Source organism: Schistocerca americana, unplaced genomic scaffold (assembly GCF_021461395.2).
Source record: "Schistocerca americana isolate TAMUIC-IGC-003095 unplaced genomic scaffold, iqSchAmer2.1 HiC_scaffold_177, whole genome shotgun sequence".
NCBI classification, from domain to species: Eukaryota; Metazoa; Arthropoda; class Insecta; order Orthoptera; family Acrididae; genus Schistocerca; species Schistocerca americana.
Genome location: NW_025725864.1, coordinates 3,008 through 10,000, shown reverse-complemented (window position 1 = coordinate 10,000; position 6,993 = coordinate 3,008). Strand labels below are relative to the sequence as shown.

Genomic DNA, 6,993 nt, shown 5'->3' with positions numbered 1-6,993 from the left:
AGTCCAATGTAGTGGAAATCACAGGGCGTCAACACCCGCTAGGGCCATCGCAATGCTTTGTTTTAATTAGACAGTCGGATTCCCCCAGTCCGTGCCAGTTCTGAGTTGATCGTTGAATGGCGGCCGAAGAGAATCCGCGCACCCGCGCGCCCCCGGAGGAGCACGCTAAGGCGGACGCGGCCTCGCAGCAAGGAAGATCCGTGGGAGGCCAAGGCACGGGACCGAGCTCGGATCCTGCACGCAGGTTGAAGCACCGGGGCGCGAACGCCGCGCAGGCGCGCGCATCCTGCACCGCCGGCCAGCACGAGGCCAACCAACGGCGAGAGCAGACCACGCCCGCGCTAAACGCCCGCACTTACCGGCACCCCTACGGCACTCACCTCGCCCAGGCCCGGCACGTTAGCGCTGACCCACTTCCCGACCAAGCCCGACACGCCCCGATCCTCAGAGCCAATCCTTATCCCGAAGTTACGGATCCAATTTGCCGACTTCCCTTACCTACATTATTCTATCGACTAGAGGCTCTTCACCTTGGAGACCTGCTGCGGATATGGGTACGAACCGGCGCGACACCTCCACGTGGCCCTCTCCCGGATTTTCAAGGTCCGAGGGGAAGATCGGGACACCGCCGCAACTGCGGTGCTCTTCGCGTTCCAAACCCTATCTCCCTGCTAGAGGATTCCAGGGAACTCGAACGCTCATGCAGAAAAGAAAACTCTTCCCCGATCTCCCGACGGCGTCTCCGGGTCCTTTTGGGTTACCCCGACGAGCATCTCTAAAAGAGGGGCCCGACTTGTATCGGTTCCGCTGCCGGGTTCCGGAATAGGAACCGGATTCCCTTTCGCCCAACGGGGGCCAGCACAAAGTGCATCATGCTATGACGGCCCCCATCAACATCGGATTTCTCCTAGGGCTTAGGATCGACTGACTCGTGTGCAACGGCTGTTCACACGAAACCCTTCTCCGCGTCAGCCCTCCAGGGCCTCGCTGGAGTATTTGCTACTACCACCAAGATCTGCACCGACGGCGGCTCCAGGCAGGCTCACGCCCAGACCCTTCTGCGCCCACCGCCGCGACCCTCCTACTCGTCAGGGCTTCGCGGCCGGCCGCAAGGACCGGCCATGACTGCCAGACTGACGGCCGAGTATAGGCACGACGCTTCAGCGCCATCCATTTTCAGGGCTAGTTGCTTCGGCAGGTGAGTTGTTACACACTCCTTAGCGGATTCCGACTTCCATGGCCACCGTCCTGCTGTCTTAAGCAACCAACGCCTTTCATGGTTTCCCATGAGCGTCGATTCGGGCGCCTTAACTCGGCGTTTGGTTCATCCCACAGCGCCAGTTCTGCTTACCAAAAGTGGCCCACTTGGCACTCCGATCCGAGTCGTTTGCTCGCGGCTTCAGCATATCAAGCAAGCCGGAGATCTCACCCATTTAAAGTTTGAGAATAGGTTGAGGTCGTTTCGGCCCCAAGGCCTCTAATCATTCGCTTTACCGGATGAGACTCGTACGAGCACCAGCTATCCTGAGGGAAACTTCGGAGGGAACCAGCTACTAGATGGTTCGATTAGTCTTTCGCCCCTATACCCAGCTCCGACGATCGATTTGCACGTCAGAATCGCTACGGACCTCCATCAGGGTTTCCCCTGACTTCGTCCTGGCCAGGCATAGTTCACCATCTTTCGGGTCCCAACGTGTACGCTCTAGGTGCGCCTCACCTCGCAATGAGGACGAGACGCCCCGGGAGTGCGGAGGCCGCCGCCCCGTGAAGGGCGGGGAAGCCCCATCCTCCCTCGGCCCGCGCAAGGCGAGACCTTCACTTTCATTACGCCTTTAGGTTTCGTACAGCCCAATGACTCGCGCACATGTTAGACTCCTTGGTCCGTGTTTCAAGACGGGTCGTGAAATTGTCCAAAGCTGAAGCGCCGCTGACGGGAGCGATTATTCCGCCCGAGAGCATCCCGAGCCAACAGCGGCGCGGGTCCGGGGCCGGGCCAGGTAGGTCCGTCATCCGGGAAGAACCGCGCGCGCTTGCCGGGAGCCCGAGCGCCCAAAGGGGCGAATCGACTCCTCCAGATATACCGCCGGGCAGCCAGCCAGGACACCGGGGCTCTGCCCAACAGACGCGAACCGAGGCCCGCGGAAGGACAGGCTGCGCACCCGGGCCGTAGGCCGGCACCCAGCGGGTCGCGACGTCCTACTAGGGGAGAAGTGCGGCCCACCGCACACCGGAACGGCCCCACCCCGCGGCGAGTGGAAAGGCAACCGGACACGACCCCGCCGCGGATTGCTCCGCGCGGGCGGCCGGCCCCATCTGCCGAGGGCGGAGGCCTGTGGCCGGATGGGCGTGAATCTCACCCGTTCGACCTTTCGGACTTCTCACGTTTACCCCAGAACGGTTTCACGTACTTTTGAACTCTCTCTTCAAAGTTCTTTTCAACTTTCCCTCACGGTACTTGTTCGCTATCGGTCTCGTGGTCATATTTAGTCTCAGATGGAGTTTACCACCCACTTGGAGCTGCACTCTCAAGCAACCCGACTCGAAGGAGAGGTCCCGCCGACGCTCGCACCGGCCGCTACGGGCCTGGCACCCTCTACGGGCCGTGGCCTCATTCAAGTTGGACTTGGGCTCGGCGCGAGGCGTCGGGGTAGTGGACCCTCCCAAACACCACATGCCACGACAGGCGGCAGCCTGCGGGGTTCGGTGCTGGACTCTTCCCTGTTCGCTCGCCGCTACTGGGGGAATCCTTGTTAGTTTCTTTTCCTCCGCTTAGTAATATGCTTAAATTCAGCGGGTAGTCTCGCCTGCTCTGAGGTCGTTGTACGAGGTGTCGCACGCCACACCGCCAGCCGGCTGTGCACGCTACCGAGTAAGTACCGGTATGCGAACCGCCAGGCGACGGGCGCGCATCGCACGTTTCAGGAGGCGCGGCCGGCCCCACAGGCGGCCGCGACGCTCCCAGGTCTGCGAAGCGGGGCAAACGCCGCGCGCTTCAGTATACGTAGCCGACCCTCAGCCAGACGTGGCCCGGGAACGGAATCCATGGACCGCAATGTGCGTTCGAAACGTCGATGTTCATGTGTCCTGCAGTTCACATGTCGACGCGCAATTTGCTGCGTTCTTCATCGACCCACGAGCCGAGTGATCCACCGTCCTGGGTGATCTTTTCTTAGTTTCCACTGTCTCTTTCAAGACAGTTGCATAGGCGGGACGTAGGCGTGTGGCGGCCCCTGTTCAAGCGTTCTGTGTCCAACGGCCTCACGGCCGATGGGCGTCGTACGGCTCCACACCGGAGCGGACAGGCAGTCGGGCGAAAGTCATTCAAAACCGGCGCCAGGCGCCAGGTGCCGCAGGCCAGCCGCTCCAGCGCTTCAGCGCTCGTACCACACAACATTGGCGTTAGTTTTGAGAAGCACGCGTGGTTCCGCACGCGGCGCACGGCTACTGCGAGCCGTACAGGTAGCGTGTTGCGCGACACGACACGCACATCGAACGACATGCAGTCTAGTCGGTAATGATCCTTCCGCAGGTTCACCTACGGAAACCTTGTTACGACTTTTACTTCCTCTAAATGATCAAGTTTGGTCATCTTTCCGGTAGCATCGGCAACGACAGAGTCAATGCCGCGTACCAGTCCGAAGACCTCACTAAATCATTCAATCGGTAGTAGCGACGGGCGGTGTGTACAAAGGGCAGGGACGTAATCAACGCGAGCTTATGACTCGCGCTTACTGGGAATTCCTCGTTCATGGGGAACAATTGCAAGCCCCAATCCCTAGCACGAAGGAGGTTCAGCGGGTTACCCCGACCTTTCGGCCTAGGAAGACACGCTGATTCCTTCAGTGTAGCGCGCGTGCGGCCCAGAACATCTAAGGGCATCACAGACCTGTTATTGCTCAATCTCGTGCGGCTAGAAGCCGCCTGTCCCTCTAAGAAGAAAAGTAATCGCTGACAGCACGAAGGATGTCACGCGACTAGTTAGCAGGCTAGAGTCTCGTTCGTTATCGGAATTAACCAGACAAATCGCTCCACCAACTAAGAACGGCCATGCACCACCACCCACCGAATCAAGAAAGAGCTATCAATCTGTCAATCCTTCCGGTGTCCGGGCCTGGTGAGGTTTCCCGTGTTGAGTCAAATTAAGCCGCAGGCTCCACTCCTGGTGGTGCCCTTCCGTCAATTCCTTTAAGTTTCAGCTTTGCAACCATACTTCCCCCGGAACCCAAAAGCTTTGGTTTCCCGGAGGCTGCCCGCCGAGTCATCGGAGGAACTGCGGCGGATCGCTGGCTGGCATCGTTTATGGTTAGAACTAGGGCGGTATCTGATCGCCTTCGAACCTCTAACTTTCGTTCTTGATTAATGAAAACATACTTGGCAAATGCTTTCGCTTCTGTTCGTCTTGCGACGATCCAAGAATTTCACCTCTAACGTCGCAATACGAATGCCCCCGCCTGTCCCTATTAATCATTACCTCGGGTTCCGAAAACCAACAAAATAGAACCGAGGTCCTATTCCATTATTCCATGCACACAGTATTCAGGCGGGCTTGCCTGCTTTAAGCACTCTAATTTGTTCAAAGTAAACGTGCCGGCCCACCGAGACACTCACTCAAGAGCACCCTGGTAGGATTGCAACGGGGTCCGCCTCGGGACGCACGAGCACGCACGAGGCGCGTCGCACGCCTTCGGCTCGCCCCACCGGCAGGACGTCCCACGATACATGCCAGTTAAACACCGACGGGCGGTGAACCAACAGCGTGGGACACAAATCCAACTACGAGCTTTTTAACCGCAACAACTTTAATATACGCTATTGGAGCTGGAATTACCGCGGCTGCTGGCACCAGACTTGCCCTCCAATAGATACTCGTTAAAGGATTTAAAGTGTACTCATTCCGATTACGGGGCCTCGGATGAGTCCCGTATCGTTATTTTTCGTCACTACCTCCCCGTGCCGGGAGTGGGTAATTTGCGCGCCTGCTGCCTTCCTTGGATGTGGTAGCCGTTTCTCAGGCTCCCTCTCCGGAATCGAACCCTGATTCCCCGTTACCCGTTACAACCATGGTAGGCGCAGAACCTACCATCGACAGTTGATAAGGCAGACATTTGAAAGATGCGTCGCCGGTACGAGGACCGTGCGATCAGCCCAAAGTTATTCAGAGTCACCAAGGCAAACGGACCGGACGAGCCGACCGATTGGTTTTGATCTAATAAAAGCGTCCCTTCCATCTCTGGTCGGGACTCTGTTTGCATGTATTAGCTCTAGAATTACCACAGTTATCCAAGTAACGTGGGTACGATCTAAGGAACCATAACTGATTTAATGAGCCATTCGCGGTTTCACCTTAATGCGGCTTGTACTGAGACATGCATGGCTTAATCTTTGAGACAAGCATATGACTACTGGCAGGATCAACCAGGGAGCTGCGTCAACTAGAGCTGAGCAGCCGGCCGCCCGGGAGTGTGTCCCGGGGGCCCGCGCGAACACGCAAGCGTCCGCTCAATTATTCTGCAAACAGGAGGAGGCTGAGCTCCCCTGCACAATACACCTCGAAACCCTCTCAGGTCCCGGCGGCGCGCAGCGCCGTCCTAAGTACTTGGTCGGGTTCGAGAGAGGCGCAATCGCCCGGAGTTTGGCGAGTAGACGCTTTAGGTGCGACCACCCGTGCTCCCAACTGAGCTTGCCGCTGCCGACAGAGGCCCGGGAGCGTGCTGTCGTGGCATTGCCGGCGGGAGACAACACGCGCCACCTACGGTGACCGGCAGCTCCAACGCCAGCGCCACAGAAGGACAAAAGCCCCACTTGGGTGCCGAAGCGAACTCTCCCAGCACAGCGCACGCGCCAACACGTCCGCACAGCTGCGATACAAACCACCTGCGAGAACCGCAGAGGCGACCGAGCAGCAGACGGCGTCGCGGCGCCGAGCGCCGGGCGGCGGCGCATCCTCAGCGCACACAGTCCTCAATCGGACCAGCACACTGCAGATGTCCACCGCGCTTCGCACCGGGCCCGCGAGGACCTACTTTGGCCGCACGGCGCCGCGTGCAGGGTGCGCCGGCGCGCAGCTGCGCCGCCTGCCGCCTCCGTCGGCCGGCGCGCCTGCCACTGGCCGCCCCCACCAGCCGGCTGTAGCGCGTGCGCCCACGCACCGCGCGGCCAGCACGCCGGGAGGCCCCCCCTCACCGGCCGGGGACGGTCCCACCCAGCCACCGCCGCGTATCGCTTCACACCCAGATGCCATTCACGTTCGTGGGCATGGTGGGTATCGCTGGAACAACCGGTTGGTAGCTCAACCGATCGTCGCCATCACTGATTCACCTCTAGCGAGAACAACCGCACCACAACGGTTTACCAGTTGTTCATTTGCATAACGTCACCAGCAAACGTAGGCGTCCATCGCCATTTGCAAATTCAACGATTGTTGCATGCCTGTGTCAGGTGTCACGACACACTATGTCTGCCCACATACACGCAACAACATGTGCACGCTTCGCGAACACGTGGAAGGTGGCCCCCGTACGTATGCGATGTCCATTGCGCGAACGACTGTCAACCGGCCTCTGTCGCATGTCGCAGATGTGGAACGCAGTGCACCATGCTATCACGGTGTGTGAGAAGAGACGACTACGTCTGACAACACGCGCCACTACATCAACAGACGGCTCATGCTGATCGCCATCCAGGGCATACCACACTGCAATCCAGCTCTTATAGGGAGACGACACGTAGCTGAGTGCACAACATTTGGACCGCATGGTTCGCCGTTGTTGGCGCAGTCGTTGTACGGTCACATGTACCACGATGTATCATTCAGTACATGAGGACCAATGTGCAGTACAGTGTGTGATTTGGACGTACAACATCAGCGGACAGTTGACACAGGCCGTACCACAGCGTAGGCTAAGTGCTTCGCACATGCGAATGCCAATGAACAACTGCAAATGCCAATGAACAACTGCAAAGGGCATTGAGCATGTACGTCCTGCTGCCATC

The 6,993-nt window shown here is 58.8% G+C and overlaps 2 non-coding genes and 1 pseudogene across 2 annotated transcripts; all 3 read right to left on the bottom strand.

Moving 5' to 3' along the window:
• The window catches only part of LOC124571595, a 4,799-nt pseudogene extending 1,981 nt beyond the window's left edge, over window positions 1–2,818 (bottom strand).
• A 188-nt stretch (window positions 2,819–3,006) lies between these two features.
• LOC124571615 lies at window positions 3,007–3,161 on the bottom strand. Its single transcript, XR_006971935.1, has one exon. It is a non-coding gene; the product is annotated as a 5.8S ribosomal RNA (ribosomal RNA).
• A 351-nt stretch (window positions 3,162–3,512) lies between these two features.
• On the bottom strand, window positions 3,513–5,422 carry LOC124571632. Its single transcript, XR_006971950.1, has one exon. It is a non-coding gene; the product is annotated as a small subunit ribosomal RNA (ribosomal RNA).
• Window positions 5,423–6,993: the final 1,571 nt, after the last annotated feature.